At 36.8% G+C, this 25,471-nt stretch overlaps 1 protein-coding gene and 1 pseudogene across 9 annotated transcripts in view; one reads left to right on the top strand and one right to left on the bottom strand.

Moving 5' to 3' along the window:
• KCNH7 (potassium voltage-gated channel subfamily H member 7) overlaps window positions 1–25,471 on the bottom strand; it is a 509,719-nt gene that overhangs the window by 221,344 nt on the left and 262,904 nt on the right. The gene's annotated exons all lie outside the window — the stretch shown is intronic.
• LOC145542500 (dynein light chain 1, cytoplasmic pseudogene) lies at window positions 19,304–21,096 on the top strand (annotated as a pseudogene). Its single transcript, XR_014079902.1, has 2 exons — window positions 19,304–19,363; window positions 20,449–21,096. The product of XR_014079902.1 is annotated as a dynein light chain 1, cytoplasmic pseudogene (transcript).

Below are 25,471 nucleotides of genomic sequence, written 5' to 3'. Positions count from 1 at the left end.
TTCTGAAGAAGGTAGGTCTTTTAGATGTTTATTGAGCTAATGCAATCTTCTTCTTCATATTAACAGCATGATCTTAGGATTCAGAGGAGAGAGTGTGTGTGTATGTGTGTGTGTGCTTGTGTGATATGCATCATCAGGATTACTGAATTTTAGTCACACAAGTATAACATGTAGGCAAGTTTCCAAATTTGACATTTTAAAGAAATAGATCTAGGGTAATTTTTTTTAGCACTGAGGTATCAAATTGCATTTTGTTGAGTGTGAATTTTCCTGTGTATAAATGTCTCAAGCATAATCACAAGGCACACAGAGGAGACTGAACGCATGGCTCATCTTCCTCTTCCATCAGAGCAGCTTTCCTCTTGTTTACTTCTCATATTGGAAGTTGGGGTCCCACATAGGATTCTGTCTGAGAAACAATTCCAAGGATAAAGTAAGTTTCAAAACCATGGATTTGACAGTTCTGTTCCTAGTCTTTTAAAGGAATCTTCATTTATTTTCTCCATAGTGGCTGCACCAATTTACATTCCCACCAACAGTGCACATCCTCTCCATATCCTCTCCAGCATTTATTGTTTGTAGGTTTTTTTTTTTAATGATGGCCATTCTGACTAGTAAAGCAATTATCTTTCAATTGAAAAAAATCAAACAAACATGGATTTAACAGGAGAAGAAACTATTTTCAGATTTCACACTTGGATGTATTTTGATAGAAAAGATGACTATAAAGATGATTTATAAATTGCCATTACTGCTATTTCCTCTATTATTTACTGTGGTATATTCATGGACACTCATAATCCATAAAACATGCAGTATGTTGTTGTTAAAGTATTTGTATATGCAGATAAGAACTGATGCATTGAGGAATGAATGAAGAAAAAAATGCAAAATAAAAAAGAAAAACACTCATGTAATATGGAAAGCTAGATTAGCTATTCAATGCAAAAGATGTTAGTTAAATGATAAAATCCAAGATGGGCACTAAATATGTAGCTCTGGATGGAATCCGAGAGTGAGTATAGGAGGGAAAGGAGGCATTCAAGTATAGAAACCAGTGCAACTGGAGAAGATGGACTTTAAGAATATTTTATAGGTGTAGAGGTACACCTGAAGCTAGCTTGTCCCAGTAAAATCAAAGCAACTTTGAAAGTTCCCAACCACAGCGTGGCCGGAAAGAAGACGTCTTGTCCTAGGCATTTATTCTAGTGCATTTGAGCGGGAGGAGAGCTGCACCTCCTGAAATTCTGGTAAATGCAACAGCTGGGGAGAGGAAAGAGTGCAAATATTGTAAAAACTACAATGGGAAACAAAGCCACAAGAAGACTTTGAGATTTACGTTACATAGGAAAGAGACTAGGGTTATATGTATCTAAATGAATCAATGCCTAATTGGAAGTGGATTGAAGATGACAAAGAAGGGGACTTAGGTCCAGGAAAATAGCAAAGGGACCCAAGTGAAAAGCTATGCTAGCCTTGCTCATGCTCATGGCAAACACTGGAGTCCATTCTTTTCCTGTCATCTAAATTACCAGCACAAAGGTCTCTGTTCAATCTATCAGCTGCAAGTCTTTAGGTTATATTTCCAAAATACATGCTAAATCCACTTAGCAATCTCCATTTCAACTATCGTTACTCTAGTGACTACCTAATGTAGTCTGGATGACTGTGTAGCCTCATTTCTACTCTTCCTTCATCTGACCTACTTTTCTCGAACATTTGCCAGAATAATTTTTAAAATATTTAAGTCAAAGTATGTCTTTAAAGCACTCCAATGGTTTCCCAATAAACCAAGAATCAAATTCAAACTCCTAATCCCAGCTCCAAAGGACCATGATCTGGCCCTTGTCTACCATCTGTCCTCATCTTAATTATGTTCATCCCTACTCACTATTTCAACCACAATCAATTTTCTGTTCCTGGAACATGTCCAACCTCAATTTTCACCAATGGATATTTGCTGGTCCCTCTCCTTCAAATGCATTTCCTCAGCTCTTCAATAGCTGGTTCCATTTCTACCTTCAACACTCTGTTAAGACTTTCACCTCCTCAGGACAATCTTCCTTGAACAACAAAAGCACCTCCCCCAACGGTTATTTTCTTTGTACACATCATTCAATTTATTATCCACATCACATTATCTGAAATTATGCATTTCTTTTAGTATTATTTATGGTCTGTATCTCACACTAGGATGTAATTATCCCAGGGCAAGGATCCTCTTTCACATATGTCTCTGCAGTCTATATATGTGTCCAGCATATTATAAGCATATAACAAGAGCTCAATAATTATTTATTTTAAAACATATATAACCTCTAGTCATTCTGCTTACTTCAGAATCCCACCTTTACAAAAGTGATTTTTCTCCAGAATTAAACAGCTACAGATATTTTGTGGAAGATACAAAAAGCAAGATAGAAGCCACATATGGCATGAAAAGAAATATCCAGTCTTCACAGTCATGAAGAGCTAACCAATTAAATAAGTCATAGGTTAGAGCTCATAATTGGCTGGACAACTAACTCTCAATATGTCATCAAGGGACTTAGGTCTCATAGTTTGTGTCAAAATGGGTAACTGTAGGTATTTGTTACATAAAGTCTATAGACTATTTTTCCATCTTTAAAATTTAAATTATGGTTGGGACTTTTTTTTTCTTATCAAAAGTAGAGAATTTTTATTTTCATTTTTGAAATCTAAACTCTCACTGTTAACAATTTCTTTTTCCTCAAATAAGAATCAACACACCTGTTATTCCTGTTAGCACTCCTTTCTCTTCCTTTCACAGATTACACTCCTTGTTTCAGTGTTCTAAGGCAGCTGGTTACACACAACAATTAATACACATTCTGAGAAACTGGTTGAAGATTTGTGAATGTTGAGGTAATAGTGAACATTTCATGCAGAATCTATAGATTTTAGTTCATGTTCAATTTTTCTTTCTGCTAGATTGACAGAGAGACAGAGACAGAGACAGGGAGAGGCATCCTAATCTTTTTCCCTTTAACAAAAATACTGACAAAGAAACAGTTAAGAATAGTGTGTGAAGTTGGTGGGGTGATTCAAGTCTCTCACAGCTGAAAGGTTACTTAATTCAGAGTTGTGCTGAGTTTCCTGATCTATTCCTAGTCTCCTGATAGACAAAGGTTTCACCCACAATCTGCAATCAGCACCAGAGTTATATTAAGGCAAGGAGGCTGATGCGTTTGTAAGTACATTGGCAAGGAAAGAGGTGAAAGCCATCAGAGGCAGGGAGGACATCATTAAGTATTGGAGAGTCCAGCCTAGTAAATATAGTCCCCTGGCATGTGTCGGGGAAAATGGGAAAACAGTGAGCATTCTCATTTTATCAGGTTTTCTCTGTGACTGGTCTTTCCACAAAAATCCAGTGTGTTTTGGAAAAAATGGACCATTAGCTAGGGACAAGGGGCAAGCTTAGATACTTAACAGCAAGAAAAAGCATCAAGGCTTAGCTGATCTGGCTCAATAGATGAATTTTTGCAGATGAAAGCTGCAAAAATTGACTGCAGCTAATGCTTACAATCTTTCCCTGCAGTGACCTTTATTTACTTATTGGACAATTTAATACTACTTTATTTGTATACCTGTAATTGTGATGATATTCACATATATTTACACACATACCTATATTTTATTTTGTGGCTTCTATTTCTTGACTTTTCTGGCAAAGGTTTGCCTTATAAATTTTTTTCTTTTGTTGAGCCAGCCAAGTTTACAAACAGAAAAGCTTATTTCTTCTGGATATCAAAATACTGATGTATTTTTGACATTACATCAGTGAATTCTACATCAAAAGCATATTATATAGCATTTTGTACATTAAATGAGTATCTGTATTCCATTTCTATTTTCTAGGTTTAAACATTCCATTTTTATTCAAATCATTGAATTTACTAATAATCAACCACTTAAGTTAATTTTAAAGACACTATATTATTAATAGCCCTGTAAAAGGCTGCAGAGCAAATATTTTAGTTTCTGTGGGTGATATAAAATCTGTCACTGCATAATGTTTAAAAAAAATAATCTCTTGAAAATGTAAAAATCATCCATATTTCTAGGGCCGTATAAAACAATAGGCTGCAGACTGAATTTGGCCCAAGGACTTTGATTTTCTGACCCTTGGCATAAGTAATGGGAATTATATTTAAAAATTTGCTTTGCTATAACCAAATAGCTTTGCTTTTCTTCTTAGTATAATGGAGATAATAATGTAGGCAGACAGAATTGACAGGTATTCTGTATGGCAGAGAGAGTAGGGATGTTAAACATTTCTAAATGCCCACAGTAATGTAGTCAACCTTAGTCTAGCCTAGTAAAACCTGAAAACTTAGAAAAAAATGTGGCCCAATTTAACACTGGCAGCAATTTTTTGTTTCCAGAAAAGGCATCCTATGTAATTCTGAAATATCATCTTTAATATTGTTCTTTGTTTAAGTTTGAGTTGGTTGGGCAGGTGTAAGAATTGTCACTTCTCATCTCTGATAATATGATATTCCACCTCTTTTTTCCTGATTTCTGGCCAAATCTTCAGTCTTGATAGCTAATCACAACAATAGGGCCATCTTCCTATTTGATGTTTTTCAGTTTGCAGAGTTCCCATTCCTAAATCGGAGAAGGCAACGGCACCCCACTCCAGTACTCTTGCCTGGAAAATCCCATGGATGGAGGAGCCTGGTAGGCTACAGTCCATGGGGTCGCTAAGAGTCGGACACGACTGAGCGACTTCACTTTCACTTTTCACTTTCATGCACTGGAGAAGGAAATGGCAACCCACTCCAGTGTTCTTGCCTGGAGAATTCCAGGGACGGGGGAGCCTGGTGGGCTGCCGTCTATGGGGTCGCACAGAGTTGGACACGATTAAAGCGACTTAGCAGTAGCAGCAGCAGCATTCCTAAATGAAAATAAATCTGCTTTTTTTTTTTTTTTTTGGTTTCTCAAAGATTCAATCTCATAACTAAGGAGAGATAGTTGAATCAAATTATCTCCAGTAGATACCAATGTATATGTTTATTGACTCAATATACCTCAATAAACCCATGGACAAACTCAGATATTGTGCACTTTCATTCAATTATTGTGTACCTGTCTAGTGCTAATTTTCTTTTCTTGCACTTGATTGGCTAACCCTACATATGAAGAATGAGGAAAGGACTGTGGCCTTAGTAGGATCACACTGAGCAGGAATTCCTGTCTTCCATGACCTTTTGGAACCTGGTTTTCTCTCATCTGCTGCAGTTTTCTCGGGTTGTATAGCATTCATCTACTTTATTGTATTCCAAATTGGACTTGTAATCTGTGAAGGCCTTGAGAATTGGAGGTGGGAGTGGGCACACCCCATCACTGTCTTTCAGAAGATTGTAGTTTAACTCACAGATATGTTATCTAATAACCAGTGAATAGTCCTCTTGGAACTATAGGCTTTGTGCAGTTGCTTCCGACATGTTTAATCTTTGTCAATCTCTCTCTCTCATATTCCATTCCTTCTCAACCCAAGCAAGGTTTCTTACTGAGGGTGGACACTGAGATGAGGGCAAGGGAATGGGAATGTAGTCCAACCAAATTAACATTTTAGGAAATCTATTTTTTCTTATTATTGGAAACAGGATACTGTCAGATATTCCTTGAATCGGATATGTAAATTGTGATGAAACCTAAGTTAGAATTCTTTTCGGGTACTATTTCCCAGAGAATACCTTGACCCTTAAAGCCTAGTATTCCCAAGCAATCCCCTGCCTCTTTGTCCACCCTGTACCAGTATTCATTGTTCTCTTACTCCTTCTTTCTTCTTACTCTCATGTCAAGGAAACAGCCAGTCCTGCAGATATCAATATTTCTCCCATGGTAAGGAAGCTACTGAAACCAACACTGTACACAGAAGTTAAATTATTCAGAATCCAGCTGTGTGCTAAACAGGAATTTGGGTAATTCCTTTAGAACACCTATGAAGTTAATTTGGAAGTTACCATAGAGTTTTTCTTTGTTTATAAGCTAAGGATGCAACAAAAGAGATGAAATCTTGCAAAAAAGTGACATTTTATAGCAAGTTAAGAACACAATGAGGAAAATCCCTATAATTATACAAAGAATCATCTGAAGGATGTTAGATGCAAATACAATCTACAGATATTCAAATACATAGTCTTTTGAACTGCTAGAATCCAGTGTATATGTGGCAAAAAAAAAAAAAAATCCCTATAGGTATTTTAGAGGGCTTCCCAGGTGGCTCAGTGGTAAAGAATCCACCTGCCAAGCTGGAGACTCAGGTTCCATGCCTGGGTTGGGAAGATCCCCTGGAGAAGGAAATGGCAACCCACTTCAGTATTCTTGCCTGGGAAGCTGCACACAGGACCTGGCAAGCTACGGTCCATGGGGTCACAAAGTGTCAGACAAGACTTAGCAACTAAACAGCAGCAGCAGATATTTAAGAAATGCAGTATTTAAAAATCATTATTTTTTAAAAAATGCAGCTATACATTTTATTTACATTTAAACAAATTTTAACGTTCCGGAGAAGGCAATGGCACCCCACTCCAGTACTCTTGCCTGGAAAATCCCATGGACAGAGGAGCCTGGTAGGCTACAGTCCATGGGGTCGCTAAGAGTAGGACACGACTGAATGACTTCACTTTCACTTTTCCCTTTCATGCACTGGAGAAGGAAATGGCAACCCACTCTGGTATTCTTGCCTGGAGAATCCTAGGGACGGCAGAGCCTGGTGAGCTGCTGTCTATGGGGTCGCACAGAGTTGGACACGACTGAAGCGACTTAGCAGTAGCAGCAGTAGCAGTAGCAGTTACCGAGTTATTTGGCCAATTAAAAAATGTCACTGCACACAGAAGACAATCGTATGGTTATCACTTCATGTATTTAAAATTATTAAAAGTGTTGCTATACTATATTTGCCAAGTGAAGTGATTGATAGGGTTAGGTTAAAAATCTTTTCTAGTTTTAAAGTTTTGCATATAATATAGAAGATTTTACACCAGTTTTTCTTACAATACATACCAGAGATATGATGGGGTATCAACATTGCTAAGGAATGTCACATATTCTTTGTGATGTTCTACATTGAATAACAGTAAAGATTTTATAAAAGTTGTGAAAGAATTTTACAATTTTTCAATAGCTGAAGTAATAATTCTGTAATCACTTATTATGAAAGTTATGTAACTCAAACTATTCTTACAAATTAGCATTTCTTCAGAGAGAGAAATTAAAAATCCACATAAATATTACACCCTTACGAGATCACAGAATCCTAGTTTTTTTGCACTGTTGAATTCAGGCAAAGCTGTAAATTAATAGTCTGGATTGACATCATCTCTAGGAAAGAACATTTCAAAATCAAGTCAGAGTTTATAACATGCAAGACCTTTTTATTTATGGCCTAAATCCTTTATGATCTTATTTAACATATTTTCTCACATCTCTTTGGATAGCTTGCACTCACAATATTTCCAAATTGTTTTTGTTAACATTTCCTTACTTTTTCTGTTTTCCCTTGCAATTATTTTCATCCTGGGTCTCTGATTCTTTTCCAGGGCTTCTAGGGTTTATATACCTCATAAATTACATTGGGAATGTTGTTGTTCAGTTGCTAAGTCATGTTTGACTATTTGCACCCCATCGACTACAGTGCCCCAGGCTTCTCTTTCACTATCCTGGAGTTTGCTCAAACTCATGTCCATTGAGTCACTGATGTCATCCAACCATCTCATCCTCTGTCACCCGCTTCTCCTCCTGCCCTCAATCTTACCCAGCAGCAGGGTCTTTTCCAATGAGTTGGCTCCTTGTATCAGGTGGCCAAAGTGTCAGAGCTTTAGCATCAGTCCTTCTAATTAATATTCAGGGTTAATTTCCTTTAGGATTGACTGGTTTTATCTCCTTGCAGTCAAGGGACTCTCAAGAGCTTTCTCCAGCACTATAATTCAAAAACATCAGTTCTTTGGCACTCAGTCTTCTTTCTGCTCCAACCCTCACATCCATACATGACTCCTGGTAAAACCTTCAGTTCAGTTCAGCTCAGTTGCTCAGTCGTGTCTGACTCTTTGCGACCCCATGGACTGCAGCACGCCAGGCTTCTCTGTCCATCACCAACTCTTGGAGGTTTCTCACACTCATGTCCATCAAGTCAATGATGCCATCCAACCATCTCATCCTCTGTCATCCCCTTCTCCTCCTGTCTTCAATCTTTCCCAGCATCAGGGCCTTTTCCAGTGAGTCAGCTCTTTGCATCAGGTGGCCAAAGTATTGGAGTTTCAGCTTCAGCGTCAATCCTTCCAATGAATATTCAGGACTGATTTCCTTTAGGATTGACTGATTTGATCGTGCAGTCCAAGGGACTCTCAAGAGTCTTCTCCAACACCACATTTCAAAAGCATCAGTTCTTCAGTGCTCAGCTCTCTTTATGGTCCAACTCTCACATCCATACATGACTACTGGAAAAACAATAAGTTTGATTATACGGACCTTTGTTAGCAAAGTGATGTTTCTGCTTTTTAATACACTGTCTAGGTTTGTCATAGCTTTCTTTCCAAGGAGCGAGCGTCTTTTAACTTCACGGCTACAGTCACTGTCCACAGTGATTTTGGAGCCCAAGAAGATAAAATCTGTCACGGTTTCCACTTTTTCCCTATTTATTTGCCATGAAGTGATGGGACCAGATGCCATGATCTTCATTTTTTGAATGTTGAGTTTCCAGCTTTTTCACTCTCGTCTTTCACTTTCATCAAAAGGTTCTTTAGTTCTTCTTCACTCTCTGCTTAATGATTAATCTACATTAGTTCATGAATAAAACTATATACTATACTTCATCAAATATTTGATTGTACATTGTGCTTTTGGGTCAGCAGAACAAAGTCGACCAAGGTACAGTTTACAACTCACTAGGTAACAACCACCATCTGCTCAACTATCCACTTCAAACTTGATTTGTGCAGTCTGGGGTGTTGTAAGTATGTTGCTGCACCGTTGATTTTAGGGAACTCGATTTCATTTGCTTGTAATCATTTTTCAAACTGTCAAGGTTATTTTTAATTCTAATCCTGTCTTTCAAGGTGCTCACCCATCCTGATGATGTGATGTACTTGGCAGATTTAATGACTACTCTCTCCAGCTCATAATCAATCACATGTAGAGATGTTAAATGCATCCAGGACTGCTCTCTGCAGAATATCACCTGTTAAGGGCTTAGGGGTGATGGTTCTACACTGTGTTATTCTTAAATTCTCATGATTGCCTTATTTTCCATCATAAGCCTCAGAGAAAGAAGTCTCTCTAAGTTAAATGAGACCAAAATGATATAGGAATGTGATTACCCTTTGGGGGGGGCATTTTCCCTCAGAGCACTTTATAAATCATAGTATCCTAATTTGATATTATTTCATGGACAAATCAGGTAATTTGAGGGTGGAACATTTTTGCCTCTGCCAAATTTACTGTTCTTTTGATTTGCAAGACAAGCAGCATGTTGCCTAGTATTTAGGAAAACTTTATTTCGCCCACATGAGAACAATCGGTTTCAGCCACAACCTCCTAAATGCTCTATTGTGTACAGTAAAATGCTAAAAGGAGTCTTTCAAATTGCCAACTCTGTATCAAACAATTCTACTTATATGTTTTCATTCAGGAATTTGAGCAAAGGAGATTAAAGTTTTACTTCCTGTTTAGAGCAATTTGCATTTAAAATTATAGATTGACTCTCCAGTTGCAAATGAGTTCTGGATCTCTGTTTCTTTAACTGTAAAATGGAAATTTGGACTAAATCAGGTACAGCAGGTGGTTTTTACCTGGAGTATCAGTTGATTGGAAGTGGCTGCCCTTAGTGCTCTGCTGCAAATTGTGAACTGGATTCTGTTTCATGGGAAAGAATGTTGCAGCAAGCAGTGACCTCTCCCGTGAGAGGACAAAAAGAAGGAAATGATACTAGGTATGCTATTTATTGTCTCTGAACTAGATGGTTTTTAAAGTCACTTTTTGCTCTAAGATTGAATGAGAACATATCCAAAAGAAAAAAAAAGAAAGAAAGAAAGAAAATGTAACTCTTATTCACATCAAAATCCTTGAGAGAATATTACTTAGTTGGAGTTCTGCTCCACCAGCTGGTTGAAGAAGAGTATGTGTTTTCAGTAAGACCAAGTAAAAATTTGTGACCTACTGGTGGCCAGTGGCGTGCAGATACAAGGGCAAACCATACCAGCTGACCAGAGAGTCTTTCATTTAAGATGAGCCTGTGTGTCCACCCTCCTGAGTTCTTGGCATTCAACTCTAATTTCTTTCATCAGCACTCATTTGAGTACATTTCCTCTTTCAGACTTCCCAGTTAAAAATACTTTTTTTTGTTTTTTTGGTGTTTTTAACATTTTTCAAGCTAAACATCTAAGTAAGGGCACATGTGACCTTTAATGATCTTGCCATTCATTATTCAATTTATACTTAAATGTCACATTCTCTAACAAACCATACAATTAATCTCTTTTAACTTTTTATTTGGCCCATCAGTGACAAAGTTTATTCTAACTTGTCTTCTTTGAAGGTTAGTAATTCATGTAATTATCTGTACAATGAAGGATGCACTCAGTCATAGCTAATCAATGTAAAGCTTTGGACTTTATTTTATCAAGTTAAATGAAATATTGCAAACGCTTGGCTGTATGTATTCTCCCTAACAGGTGTTAAACAATAGATTGCATTCTATTTCCATAATAACCTTGACATGATCTCTTTAACTTTTATCAAGAATGGACAGTTTGAAGTATTTTATGAATTCATGTTCACTGACAAGAAGATTAATTCAGAATTTAGGGAAAAAAGTAAGAAAACTTTTGTTGTAAATTTTTAAAAATTTATATTCCAAAATATTATAAACCAGACATAGAAAAATTAAATGCTCCTGGATCTGAATAGGAAAGGAACTAGAGCTGGAAGTGTCCACCAGGATGTGAAGGCTGCTGCAGACGAGGGGACTGAGGTGACAGAGCAGCAGGAAACCCATGGAAGAGTCTATTACAATATTTTGAAAAAAAATGCAATTTCATTTTCTCTTACTCTCTACTTCCAAATGGGTGAGCAAAGTTCAATAATTTGATTAGAAATTATATTGCTCAGAAATAAACTTGCAACAGGAGTCTCCCAAGTGAGAGCTAAAACCCTACAGGTAGAAAGAGTTTAGACAGATTCCAAAAAGATAAAATGTGACAATAAAATAGAACATGGTTTTTACTCTTTATTGTTTTCAAAAAAATCTATACTCTATGGAAACACTGACAATGCACCTAAATTTTCATTTTGTTTCAGATTTGTTGTATTTCTGGAAGACTGACTTTTATTATACATCTGGCCAAGAATTTCTTTCTATTATATATTTTCACATATTTAATGAAAGATGTCAGAAGTGGTTGTGGAATATTATTTTTATTCTCCTCAAGAAAAATAACAGAATTTATAGAGGTTCTAGATATTTTTCCACACACTTCCATTTAAGAAACAAACTATCAGCTTTCAGAAAATACCTCTATTCCAGATTACTTTTTTTCCTATTCTTTATGTGTTTTATGGTTAAACCATGCCTTTAGTCTAGTCTTTAGCTAAAATTTAAAAATTTAGTGCCAGGATTGATAAACTAACTTATTATTCCTAAATAATTTTAGTACTGTTTAAAAATATATATAAAACAAAGATGCAGTGCTGCTTATATTTCTCATAGATAGTCGGCTAATACTAACAGTTAAATACATATACCTTAAAATAAAATCTCAACGAGTTTTTGATTCTTCTTTCATTGACATGAAAATAGAGGGATAGCAAACACATTCATAAGCGAGAATTTACATACTTAGCTAGAGAAAGTTGTGTTTTACACTAGGCATTTTCTTTCAAATTTGATTCAGGAAGAAGGCACATATTTTCCCAAGTTATGCCTGTTGGCCTCCTTCTCTCTTTAAGAATTTAATAAATTTATGTTGTTCATGATTGATGAACAAGAAGGACAGTAAGAAGAAGATATGGACATTCGATAAAACCCACTTTTGGGTTCAAAAATGGATTGTTCATTGGCCCCAAATTTTTTTAAAAATATATTTTTCATTGAGATAATAAGCACTGATTTATAAACCATGGCTATTCTGCTGTCCTGTTCCCACTCAATCCTATGGATTCACGACCTTTTAGGTGTTGAGGTTTCCCAAATCTATTCCGTAAGCCAGACCTCTCTCAGACACCCACCTGCATAACAGACTGCCTCTCCCACACACGCTTTGTAAACAGTATATCCAAAGCTGAACTGTTTGTTTTCTTGTCTAATTTCTTCCTCTTACTGTACGTCCTATCCTTACAAAAGGTGCCTTTAGCTGCCCAGTGTCTAAAACAGAAGCAGGGCAGTTATTCTGGAAGCATTCCTCTTCTTCACCTTTGCCTCACCTCAAATCTTAATGAATCTTTTATTTTACTTTCTCTAAATTCTTCACACCATCCTCTCTTTTTTTCATGCTATTTCTTGAGATATTGTTACTTCAGCAAAAAGGAAAATCACAATCAACTTGACCTGTCAAGCAGGAAAGGAGTCCCTCTCCCTAATTTTTGATATTAAGAGCTGGGTTTCAGGATCAGTATAACATAACTGAGTGTTGATGAACAGCTAAAAATATTGTTTTTACCTATCTATCTTCAAAAATAGTAGTACATAGGGGAAAACAACCTCAAATATTTAGTAATTTTTTAACATATTAGTCCTAAAATATCATCAATTTATTATCAATGTTTTTATAAGCTACCATAGAGGTTTTTGATTAATTCTTTTTTCCTATCAGGAAATAGAAAAGTATCTAATTTTACATGAAACTGAAATGAGAATTGCAAAGAGGAAATGCATACCAGAAGCTTCATTTTCTTGGGAGAAGTTGAAAGTGTGTAAACATGCCAATCTCTCCTCATCCTGTGTGGTTGAAATGAATGAAACTCAACACATACACATACCTAAATTATTACTAGTTTCTTGGGCTGAGCACAGAAAGAAAGCTAAAGCAGCATTAATTACTGTCACAGACTACATGATAGGCTAGAATTCACCTTTATAGAAGCAGATTAATTTTGCTTTTCAATTTAGTCTGCTCTATAGCTATGACAAGATAAATCATTTCAGAGAAGGTTTGTTAAATCTGATTAGGATTCTTGTTTTAGCAGCTATCAAACTTATAATGGTCCAGTGGTCAGCAGTAAACAGATGCCAAGAAAGTAACAACTAGAAATCTTTGGGAAAGGAATACAGAATGTATTTTTATTCTTCAGATCCCTAGGAAAATGCAAAACCCTCACTCTTTTGAAAGAATTTCCTTGCTGTGATTTCTAGATGCCTAGAAGGTGACAGATGTGAGCACTAAAATCCTGCTTTCATTTGAATTCCACGTCATTTCTCTAACGGATAATATTCTAAATGGAAAAGACATTCTGGTTGTTTCAAGTTTCAGTTTTCAGCTTTGACCCTTTTTCCTTGTAAGCTTGCACCATTCCTCTTACTGACATGGATAATTTGCTTTCCTCATTATTAAAGGAGACCCTTAACAAAGTCAGTGAGAAAAATTCCACAGAAATCTAGGGTTCCACTTACAGCTTACACACACCTAGGATTTAGGATAATTACTCAAAATTTACTCCAATTTACCGAAACTTTTTGTATTGCTCTGTTAACATATTAGGTGGGCACAGTAAACGCCTTTTTAGCAAATTACATGCATGGTAGTTTTTCTTTATATCAGTTGTGCTAAAAAAGATTAATATTCTGTTCAGGAAAGATTTTATTAGCAATGGCTGACTACACAGTAGAGGATCCCTTTCCATATAAATAAATCTCTCTCACTACCTTTAAATTCTATCGTTAAAGATTTTTTTTCTGACTCATGAACTTTTTTTCAGATCTTTTTTCTGATCCTAGGCTTGAGTGTATGGCATGGGCGATGTAATCTGGAACAAAAAACATGAAGTGAAAGAAAACTGTAACAATGTACAAATCTTCAGTGAGAAATGCAATCTAGGATTTCAAAAGTAAAAGCCAAGCTTAAAAAAAAAAAAAAAAAAGACCAAACTGAGTTAAAAACTGTTGTGTTAATTAAAATCCTCATTGAGTTAACTGAGAGCAAATTAAAACTCGATTAATTTTTAAGTATTCACTTAATTACAAGGTGGCATTTACTGTTATCATTTTTTAAATTATTTTTTCAGCTCAGTGTTTTAAATTCTAAATTCCATTCAGTTCATCCAAGAGACAGATGTACTAGATGATATGAACAGTTAATAAAAGCAATACAAATGGCTTATAAGTATGAAAAATGTTCCACTTCACTATTATCGTATCAATGTAAATTTGAGCAGATGATCATTTTCTGACCATTATTATAACCAAAATAAATACATAGTGCTATTGAGGATTGCAGGCTCATACACCTGAGAATAAATTGTTAAAAAAAAAAAAAAAGAAATCTTCCTGAGAAGGATATAATGCTAAGTCACCTCAGTCGTGTCCGACTCTGTGCGACCCCAGAGACGGCAGCCCACCAGGCTCCCCCGCCCCTAGGATTCTCCAGGCAAGAATACTGGAGTGGGTTTCCATTTCCTTCTCCAATGCATGAAAGTGAAAAGTCAAAGTGAAGTCACTCAGTCGTGTCCGACTCTTACCATCCCCATGGACTGCAGCCTACCAGGCTCCTCCGTCCATGGGATTTTCCAGGCAAGAATACTGGAGTGGGGTGCCATTGCCTTCTCTGGAGAAGGATATAAGATAACCTTTAAGGTTCATATATTTTGATTCAGTAATTCACCTAGATATCTATCTTATTAAAATAATCAGAACCTTAAACAATAGATGTAATTAAATATATCCATTAAAATATTAATTTTACTAAAAAAACTGATAGCCTGATACTACTAAAATTGTAGTTTTCAAGAGTACATATTTACTTGGAATAATGTTCAAAAACTAATACAAAAAGTTGATAAAACATGCATATATAATGACCTCAAATTTTAAATACAAATATATATATATTAGAAATAAGACTAAAAGTGAATATAACAAACTATAATTACCATAAACTAATTATTTGTGGGTGGTGAGATCACAAATTATGTTTCCTTCATGTCTTTATTTGCCTATAACACATTTACTTTACAATTGGGAAAATAAACATTTTTGAAAATTAATAGAAAAATGGTATACATGATCTTATTTGCAAAGGAGAAATGGAGATGAGGAGAACAAATATATAGATACCAAGTGAGGAAGAGGAGTGGGAGGAATTGGGAGACTGGGACTGACATATATACACTATTGGTACTATGTATAAAATAAATAACTAACGAGCATACTGTATAGCACAGGGAACTCTACTTAGTGTACTGTGGTTACTTGAATGGGAAGGGAGTCTAAAAGGAAGGAGATGATGTATGGCTGATTCATTTTGCTGTACAGTAGAAACTAATAACATTGTAAAACAACTATATTCCAATATAAAAATGGTTTGTATATTATCAGGAAGGAAGCTGACTGCATAGCTGCTAAATTTTGAGTGAAAACAAGTTTGGAATAAGAGAAAAAGCCTTGAATTATACCTAGTTTTTAATTTGCATCAAATAGACATTAATGAAAAATAATATAAAGTGTGTGATATTATCATTATTAACAATATTTCAACACCCTTAATTATAACTGAAGTTGAATGAAAATTCTAAATACACTGTTCAGTTCAGTTCAGTCGCTCAGTCATGTCTGACTCTTTGTGACCCCATGAATCGCAGCACGCCAGGCCTCCCCATCCATCACCAACTCCCAGAGTTTACCCAAACTCATGTCCATCGAGTCGGTGACGCCATCCAGCCATCTCATCCTCTGTCGTCCCCTTCTCCTGCCCCCAATCCTTCCCAGCATCAGGGTCTTTTCCAATGAGTCAACTCTTTGCATGAGGTGGCCAAAGTATTGGAGTTTCAGCTTCAACATCAGTCCTTCCAATGAACACCCGAGACTGATCTCCTTTAGGATGGACTGGTTGGATCTCCTTGCAGTCCAAGGGACTCTCAAGAGTCTTCTCCAACACCACAGTTCAAAAGCATCAATTCTTCGGTGCTCAGCTTTCTTCACCGTCCAACTCTCACATCCATACATGACTACTGGAAAAACCATAGCCTTGACTAGACTGTAGTCTAGTAGTAGTAGTAGTAGACTAGACTGTAGTTTATTCAAATAATTCCCCAAACTTATAGTGGTTAATATTTTATATTTCACATATCTTCCAATAAAAAACATTAAGCTTTAAAATACTAGACTTCACACACACACACAAAAACACTGATCTCCTTGCAGTCTAACAAATTCAGCCAGCTTGATAATATGAATATAATTACATTGTTCTGAAAATATAAACTCTGCTGCCTTACAAGGTTTCTTAATTTATAAAACATGACTCCTTTAGCTGTTTCTAAACCAAACAAATATTCCATACTTACATTTCTTAGGTTCATTCTGCTATGTTAGATCCCAAATTGAGTTAGTATAGGGGATTGGCTTGACTTGGGTGTTTACAAAAGGAACCATATTTCAAAGACAGAATGTGACTTCTGTTTATTGACCACATCTATACACAAGAAAGAAAAAGGAATAGCCCAGCCCTTGGGACTCCACTTCTGCACTGAAGAGGTAGAGATTCTATGTGAAGGGTTGACGGTGTGATTAGCTGATGAGAAATAAGCAGCTGGCAGAATTCGGTACTCTCAAGTCCAAAGGAAATTTGTTTTAATAGTGTTAAAGTTTGTACTACAGGCTATAACCAAGGCACTACTAATGTGCGCTGCAGCTGGACATAAGGTGGCCACAGTTCTGTGCTGAGTAGAATTCAGTTCACTCTCATTTTTTAAGTTAGTGCAATTTCCCATTCTTCCCAGCACACAAGTGAGGGATTTTTTGGAGCTACTGAAATTCTTCCTTTTTTATTCAGCAATAAGAGGAAGGTATATTTTGAGATGTCAAATTTTGACCAGTGAATTCCTATTCATACCCTGACTTTAGTCAAAGAGGCCTGCCTACAGTTCACTGAAAAATTCATGCATTCTCTGATTGTCTTTGATCATACCATTAAATCTACTAGAAATTCCTTAACATTGTACCCTCCCCAACATGTGTTGATGGAGCTCTTTCCAAGTAACACATGTCAATCAACCCCTGAAGTTATAACATTTTATTTACCTCACACCACTTGCCATTCACATGGTATTTTCCATGATAGCTTCTCACTTGTAAGTGACTATAAGGTTTTATACTGCTATTCAAATGTTCCCCAGTCAGATAGACTGAACTATTATTAGTTTTCTGAAAAGAAGATGTTCTTACTCTAACTTCTGGACCTTTACAAGTGTGATTCTCCTTGCTCATATCATTGTTCTGCTCTGATTCAATTTAACCATGGCTCAACTACATGCTAGTGCATACATGTACACACACACACACACACACATACACAGAGTTATGCACAGAGTCTTCAAATTTCAGCTAGGACACTTTTTCCAAGAAGACAATTCCTTTTTCCCATCTGGGAGTTGGCTGGGTACTCTTCCTACATGAACCCAAGTATCCTTTGCACTCCCTATTGTGGTCCTTTGCAATTGTGAACTTCATTATCATTATCTTAAGTAAAGCCCCAGAAAACATGAATAAATGAATGACTAAATGAATGGACTCCTCAAATAGTATTTAACTTTTCTTCTTTTCTTGCATGTAGGTCTTCTATATTGAATATTGAGGTTATAGAGACTAGGGAATGTATCCTTTATTTATTTATTAATTTTTTTGAGTCTTCTCTCACTCAGCACTTCACAAATAACAGATTCTCAAAACTTACAGAATTTTTTTGAGAACTATATTGGATTTTTCTGTATATTGTTGACCTCATATGAAGTCATAGAACTCTTCTCTAGAAGTGTCTTTAGAGATCACTTAATCCAACCTTTTCACTGATATTTCTTTTGGATTTCGCTGTGAGGGTATTTTAGGTATTTTGGCCCAGAGGCAAGATGAGTTAGTTAAGAGAGAAAGTGCTAGGAGTGCATAAATGAAGTTAAGGCAAACTTTTTATTGCTTTTTCCTCCTTTTGAAGGGAGATTAGGCAGAAAGGAAAGGAAAGGGAGGGGAGAATTGGGGAGTGAAACAGCCTCAACTAAAAGACATGTGAATCTAAGGTTGAGTCTGGAAAAATCAAGGGTTCAAGTGAGTGGAGGTTGAGAGAGAGAGGTGATATAGCATCCTTCATAAGACCATGGGGGCTTCCCTGGGCTGGGGACAAATCAGATAGAAACTTAGAGTTTGGAAGAATCTGAATGCAAACCTAATTCAGTCTAGTTCAGGCTCAAAGCAGACCATCCCCAGGAGCATGGAGACTCTATACTCTCCTTAATAGAATGGAAAGGTGGGGGCGGGTGAGGGGACTGGGGAAACGAGAGGGAGGGTTGGGGATGACTACACTCACTGTGTGTCTCTTTCTCTCACCAGAATTTTATAGAAGAAAGACAGGTTAAACTGAACATCAGAATAAACTTGGAAAGGAAAAGGAACATATCATCCGAAAGTTGGAAACAGGGTCAAGAGAGTGTCACATAGCCTTCTAATATCATGGGGCTTCCCTGGTGGCTCAAATGGTAAAGAGTCTGACTGCAATGCAAGACAGCCGGTTTCAATCGTTGGTTTGGGAAGATCCCCTGGAGAAGGAAATGACAAGCCACTCCAGTATCTTTGCCAGGAGAATTCCATGGACAGAGGGGCCTGGAAGGCTACAATCCATGGGGTCACAAAAAGTCTAATATCATAGAGGAGCATTGTTCTTAACTACTGGAAAAGTACACGGTAACAATATAACTTGAGAGGTTAGAGTGCCCAGGCAAGGAAGCCTCAATTGATTGCCTAGGAGGACATTTATGTTTTTATTGTATGCATCACAGGTCCTTTAGGGACAGCTAAATGAGTTCTTTTTCCCACTTAGATCTATCTATTCACATTGTTTTCAAGAAGCACTACCTCTGTGGAGGTCTGTTCTCCCAAAGCCTAGGATGCTGGGAGATCAGCTCAAGTCACTAAAATGCTATGGCTAAATTGCCCTCGAGCCAAAAATAAAAGTAGTTAGAGAATTGTTTTTATATGTGTATTTCTGGAAACAAGAGACTCCTAATTTTATTAACTTACATGTGACCCACAATTTGTTAAAATATCTTTCAATTTTCCTAGTCCCAGTTTGCTGATAATATCATGCAAACAAAGACCAGTGATTTGGCAATTTTTATTTTCATTTGTCTTGTCACTGATAAGGTATTGATACAATAATTGGGCTAATATTCTGAAAATTATTGATGTGCTTTCTCTTTTGCTTTTCTGAGTATGAGACCTCCACTTTGCTTGCCACAAGGTAAGGAGTGAGGAATGTGGTAAGAATTAGGATTTGTTGGTTCAGTGGTAAAGAATCCACCTGCTAATGCAGGAGACATGGGTTTGATTCTTGGTCTGGGAAGATCCTACATGCTGTGAGACAACAAGTTCATGTCCCACAACTATTGAGCCTGTTCTCTAGACCCTGGAAGCCATAACTACTGAGCCCATGTGTCATAACTACTGAATCCTGTGCATTCTAAAGCCTGTGTTCCACAACAAGAGAAGAAGTTGCTACAATGAGAAGCTGGTGCACCACAACTAGAGGGTAGCCCCCAGTTTGCCACAACTAGAGAAGAGCCCACACAACAAAGAGACTCAGCACAGCCAAAAATAAATAAATTTTTTAAAAAGAATTAGGATTTTTCATAGAAGGTATTAAAAGACATGCAAAAAATAAGACTGTTAGACAGTAGATTTGAAATCCAGGTTCACTAAAAGCATAGAAATGGCCAAAATTGGAAGGTGTGTCAGACAACTGAAGCATAGGAGAACTTCAGATCCTACTCCTTGTAGGGATCATGAAAAGAAACCATACTACTTTTTATCAGTGAGGAGTACAGAATAAGAAAGTAAAATTAATGACACTGAGGTTTTAACTTTTCAAGTCATCTTCAGTCCCACTTGGCATGGATGCAAATTTGAGAACCAAGGAGCCTACCACAAGGCTCACTGTGATGGCACTGGAGAGACAAGATCTTGAGCTACACAGGCTGACTCATTATCTAAGAGTTCTAGAAGGGTAATCTGTAATCAAGTGAACAAGAAACCTAGCCTGTGACATGGGATGGCATCACACCTCTAGACTTTTACTGTTGCTGTCTGATTCAAGGTTCTGTAAGATATACTCTGCTCTCTGATACTTTGACACCATTCTAGGGTGGAAGTGAGACAATAATAATGAGCTAAGAGACAGGAGATATTAAGAATGTTTTCTTTGAAAATAAGATTCACCATGGCTTCGGTAGCGACCACCTCTCTATGCAGGTGTGAGCCTTGCCAGCCCCTCCCCCAGGAGACCATTGCAGTTGGCCAGCCCCTGCATATTGGTAACCATTTGTGACCGAAAGGCTGAGATCAAGAATGCCGATATGTCGAAGGAGATGCAACAGGACTCGGTGGAGTGTGCCACTCAGGCATTGGAGAAATATAATATAGAGAAGGACACTGCGGCCCATATCAAGGAGGAGGTCAACAAGAAGTACAGCCCCACCTGGCACTGCATCGTGGGGAGGAACTTCGGTAGTTATGTGACACATGAAACCAAACACTTCATCTACTTCTACCTGGGCCAAGTGGCCATTCTCCTGTTCAAATCTGGTTAAAAGCATGGACTGTGCCACACATCCAGTGATCTATCCAAAAACAAGGACTGCAGCCTAAATTTCAAATACCAGGGACTGAAGTCCTCAGTCTTGCCTAAGGGAACACCTCCACCTTTGAACCTTTATTGCGTTTTGTACAGGGCATTCTCTGTACTAGTTTGCTGTGGTTATAAAACCATTAGCAAAACAGCTTACATTTGTAAGTATTTTCTATTCCGTACCTCCCTGCTTCATGTTTTTCGTCTTCAAAATCCATTCCTTTAAAGAAATAAATCTGTTGGAGAAGTGTGAGCTAATTACCATTTGTTCAAATAATATAGAGTTGAGGATGGCCTATTATTTGATCTTGGGTAGGCTGGTGGGGGTGATTCCTTGACATTTCTGTGGGATGTAACAGACTAGCCTGTTCAACACACTTGAGTTTCATTCTTGCCCATCCTGCTCCTGTTGTGCATAGAAGAATACTACTCAGAAGTGCATGCTGAGAAATGCATGGCAGAGAAACTACTGGATTAACTCTTACTCCTAACCTGATAAATACATTCCTTAAGTGCTCCTTCTGTGATAACTGCTGTAGAGTATTCTGGGCCTTGGGCCTCAAGAGATGATGAATGTGTAGTAGAACTCCTTTAAGCTTTCTATGGCTGCAAAATGGAAATAAGCTGGTGAGAAAGTTGGGCTATTGAGAAATTTGTTGGGCTCTAGACATTTCCCCTCCCCTGTCTTGGCCAAAGTATACTCTAAAGATTAAAGGTGATCTTAAAGGGAAAAAGCTCTTGAGCAGCGGCCCTCCATGTGATTCTAATAAAGTCTTCAGGGATTTTTTTTTTTTTTAAAGAATGTTTTCCTTGACAATAAACATTATTTAAGGGCTTCCCTGGTGGCTCAGCAGTAAAGAATCTGCCTGCAATGCAGGAGATGAGGGTTTGATCCCTGGGTCAGGAGGATTCCCTGGAGAAGGAAATGGCAGCCTACTCTTGTCTTCTTGCTGGGAAATTCCAGGGACAGAGGAGCTTGGAGGGCGACAGTCCATAGGGTCACAAAAGAGTTGGAAATGACTTAGCAACTAAACAACAACAGCAGCAACAACAAACATTATTTAAAGGGACTAATAGAAACTGCAGAGTTGAAAAAGAAAAGAATTGAATGGATTAGGCATCAAATTAATATTCTAAAGCTGTGGTATGCTTGAGGTTAAGGGAAAAGATAGTGTTAGTAATAGGAGAAAAAAAGAGTTGTATTTTCTTTGCACATTTAAGCATAGTGTAAGTTAAACCTTTTTTACACAGTTCATGGGGTTCTCATGGCTAGTATACTGGAGTGGTTTGCCATTCCCTCTTCCAGTGGATCATGTTTTATCAGAACTTTCCGCTATGACCCATCCTCTTGGGTAGCTCTACATGGCATGGCTCAGCTTCATTGAGTTACACATACTGATTCAATGGACATGAACTTGGGCAAACTCCTGGAAAGGACAGAATTTCACTTCAATTTTTGGCATTATGGCATATTAGATAATTCAAAAAATTCTGGGTACAAAATATCTAGGAATGTTGGATAAAATGTAGCAAACCTTCATTTTAGACTCAGAACTAAGCTTCCAAGAGCGGAAGGGGAATAACCAGGAATCAAGAGTGAAAAGTTAAGCTAAAATCCAGAATGAAAGCTGATGTAGACATCCTGGCTGCTTTGGAAGGGTTTCACAATCTTAATGACTAAGTATTAATGGTTCTATAAGCTTAGGGCAGAAAGCACCATGCAAAGAAGGATCCATGAAAGACTAGACTCCTGGTGAAACATGAACTTGAAGAACAAGTGAATTCATCTATCTTGAGCTGAACTTGAGTGGAAAAATGTGTCCTCCTGAAAATCCATTATTGTTAGCTTATATTCACATGGGTTTAAAGTTCAAATCTATACTCTGTAGATGGTCTCAGAGGCCCTAAACTAAAAATTATACTCAGTGATTGGTATTCATTGATTTATATTGTAACAGGACATTGGCAGAAGGAAACGGAATGTCTCAAGGATCCCAGAGATAAGTACTGCCAAACGTGAACCCAGAGCATACAACTAGAAAATACATGAGGAAGAATCAGCAACATCCTCAATTAAAATCAGACTTACAAGTACAACAAATAATTTAGTTACTGAATGTAACAGCAAATTTGGAAAATGCAACAGTGGCCACAGGACTGGAAAATTCAGTTTTCATTCAAATCCCAAAGAAAAGCAATGCCAAAGACTGCTCCAACTACCACACATATATTTAAAATGCTTAGAGAAAAACAGGGTGAAACAAAGGACAGAACAATGTCTTTTTTAAAGACAGTCATAAATTTAAAAAGAAGTTATATGATAAACACATATTAGGGAGGTAATGTACAACAAGGTGAATATAATTGATGCTGCTCTATATTGTGTATGAAAGTTGTTAAGAGAGTAAATTCTAAGAGTTCTTATCACAAGGAAATTTTTTTTCATTTTCTTTTATTTTGCATCTGAATGACATGATAGATGTTTACTAAACTTACTGTGGTACTCATTTCATGATGTATGTAAGTCAAATTAATATGCTGAACATCTTAAACTTATACGGTGTTTTATGTAAACTATCTCATGAAAACTGGAAGAAAAAATAACAAAGAAATAAAGGATATTAATAAATTAAAATTTAAAATTCAATTGAAGGCTTAAATAACAGGTTTACCAGATACCACTAAAGGGATAGATAATAAATAAATAAATTTTATGTTTTAAAATAAGTATGCAGAATTTATCACAGAGGCACAAGATGAAAAACATGACCGAGTGCTTAAGGGATCTGAAAGAGTGAATGAGAATCTAATTTGGCTTCTGATAAAAGATTCTATATAATGAAAAAAGGTAAAAGGGAAAAGAAACATGTTTTGTAGAATTAAAAAACATGGATCTTCAGATTGAGGGAAGCTACTAAATCTTAATCAAGTAAACAAAGAGGAATACATAATTAGATATAAAATGTCATGGTGAAACTACAGAACACTGAATAGAACAAGTATTTCAAAAGCAGCCTGAAAGAAAGGCAGATTTTTCTCCAAAGGACTATAATTGGAGTGGCTGTAAACATCTCAACAGCATCATTAAGAATCAGGAGACATTGGATCAGTTCTATGTACTAAGAAAAAATGCTGTCATGTAGAATTTTACTCAAGGGAAAAATACGCTTAAGTCAAAACAGCACTAATAATTGGCTATCGAATTTTCATTTTTTCAGTGAATGGAAAAAGTGCTAAAGCACTAAAACTTCTCAGTTACTAAGAATAAAATTATTTCAGAGAAAAGACATGAAGCTCAAAAGGTATTGGGGAAAAAATGATTAAAATTTAAGGTGATCCAAACAATCACTAATGGTATAAAACAAAAACAACTGTTGATTTTAATGGTAAAAAAATTGAGATGGAAAAAATATACTAGATAAAAATAACATGGAAGAGGGGAGAGAATCATTGTAGATAAATACACATATTAAACATTTGAAAGTTCATCACTGAAACAACAGAAATATAGCAGTTAAATTCTATGATAGAGAGGAAAAGAAGTAGGAACTGAATAATCTCTACACCAAAAGAAAGTTTTCAAAAACATGAAAAAAAAAAAAAAAGCAGAATATATAGAGTGCTGCTGCTGCTAAGTCGCTTCAGTCATGTCCGACTCTGTACGACCCCATAGACAGCAGCCCACCAGGCTCCCCCGTCCCTGGGATCCTCCAAGCAAGAACATTGGAGTGGGTTGCCATTTCCTTCTCCAATGCATGCAAGTGAAAAGCGAAAGTGAAGTCGCTCAGTCGTGTCCGACTCCTAGCGACCCCGTGGACTTCAGCCTACCAGGCTCCTCCAGCCATAAGATTTTCCAGGCAAGAGTACTGGAGTGGGGTGCCATTGCCTCCTCCAATATAGAGTGCAGGGGAACAAAAATCTTCCATGTTTCTAGTGTGAATCTAAATCAGCACAATTCTGAAGCACAACCGGCAATATTTTAAAGACTAAGTATTAATCACTGCATGGAAACACAATTCTATCCCAAGGTATGTAGACTAGAATAATACCTCTTAAGCTATCTATGATTTAAAACAACTTTTACAATGTGTAATCCACTGCAAAACAATAATTTTGCAAAATCATATGATGTTGCAGCAATGTCAAATTGCTGTAAAAGTTTTCACTTGCTTACTCTTAGTGCTTGTACTACCTCGCCAGAGATAATTCATTGATACTGGTCCACACTATATTTTGAGGAGCATTGCTCTATACAAAGTCTTAAACACATCCGTAGGGAGAAATATATCACAGTAATCAATGCAGCACTGCTTGTAATAGCAAAACAAAACAATATGGCTAAATGTTCCCCAAACAAAGAATGGATAAATTGCAGAATATTCATACATCTAATAATATTTAGTGATGTGAATGAATGATCTAAAAGTAAATGTATCACAGTAGATAAATATTAAAAAGAACATAATGTTGAGTATAAATAAGCAATTTGAAGAAGAATTCATCTCATATGATAGTGTTCTGTAATATAAAATGATGCCATGGTTTCTTGAGGAATATATATTTGTAGGGATGTATAAAGACATGCATAGGAGTGATAAGCACCAAATTCAGGATAGTTACTACTTCTG

The sequence above is a fragment of the Giraffa tippelskirchi genome, chromosome 3 (genome assembly GCF_054371585.1).
Source record: "Giraffa tippelskirchi isolate mGirTip1 chromosome 3, T2T-mGirTip1v1.2.pri, whole genome shotgun sequence".
In the NCBI taxonomy this organism is placed as follows: domain Eukaryota; kingdom Metazoa; phylum Chordata; class Mammalia; order Artiodactyla; family Giraffidae; genus Giraffa; species Giraffa tippelskirchi.
The sequence above is the reverse complement of the archived record's forward strand: the minus strand, read 5'-3'. Positions and strand labels throughout refer to the sequence as shown.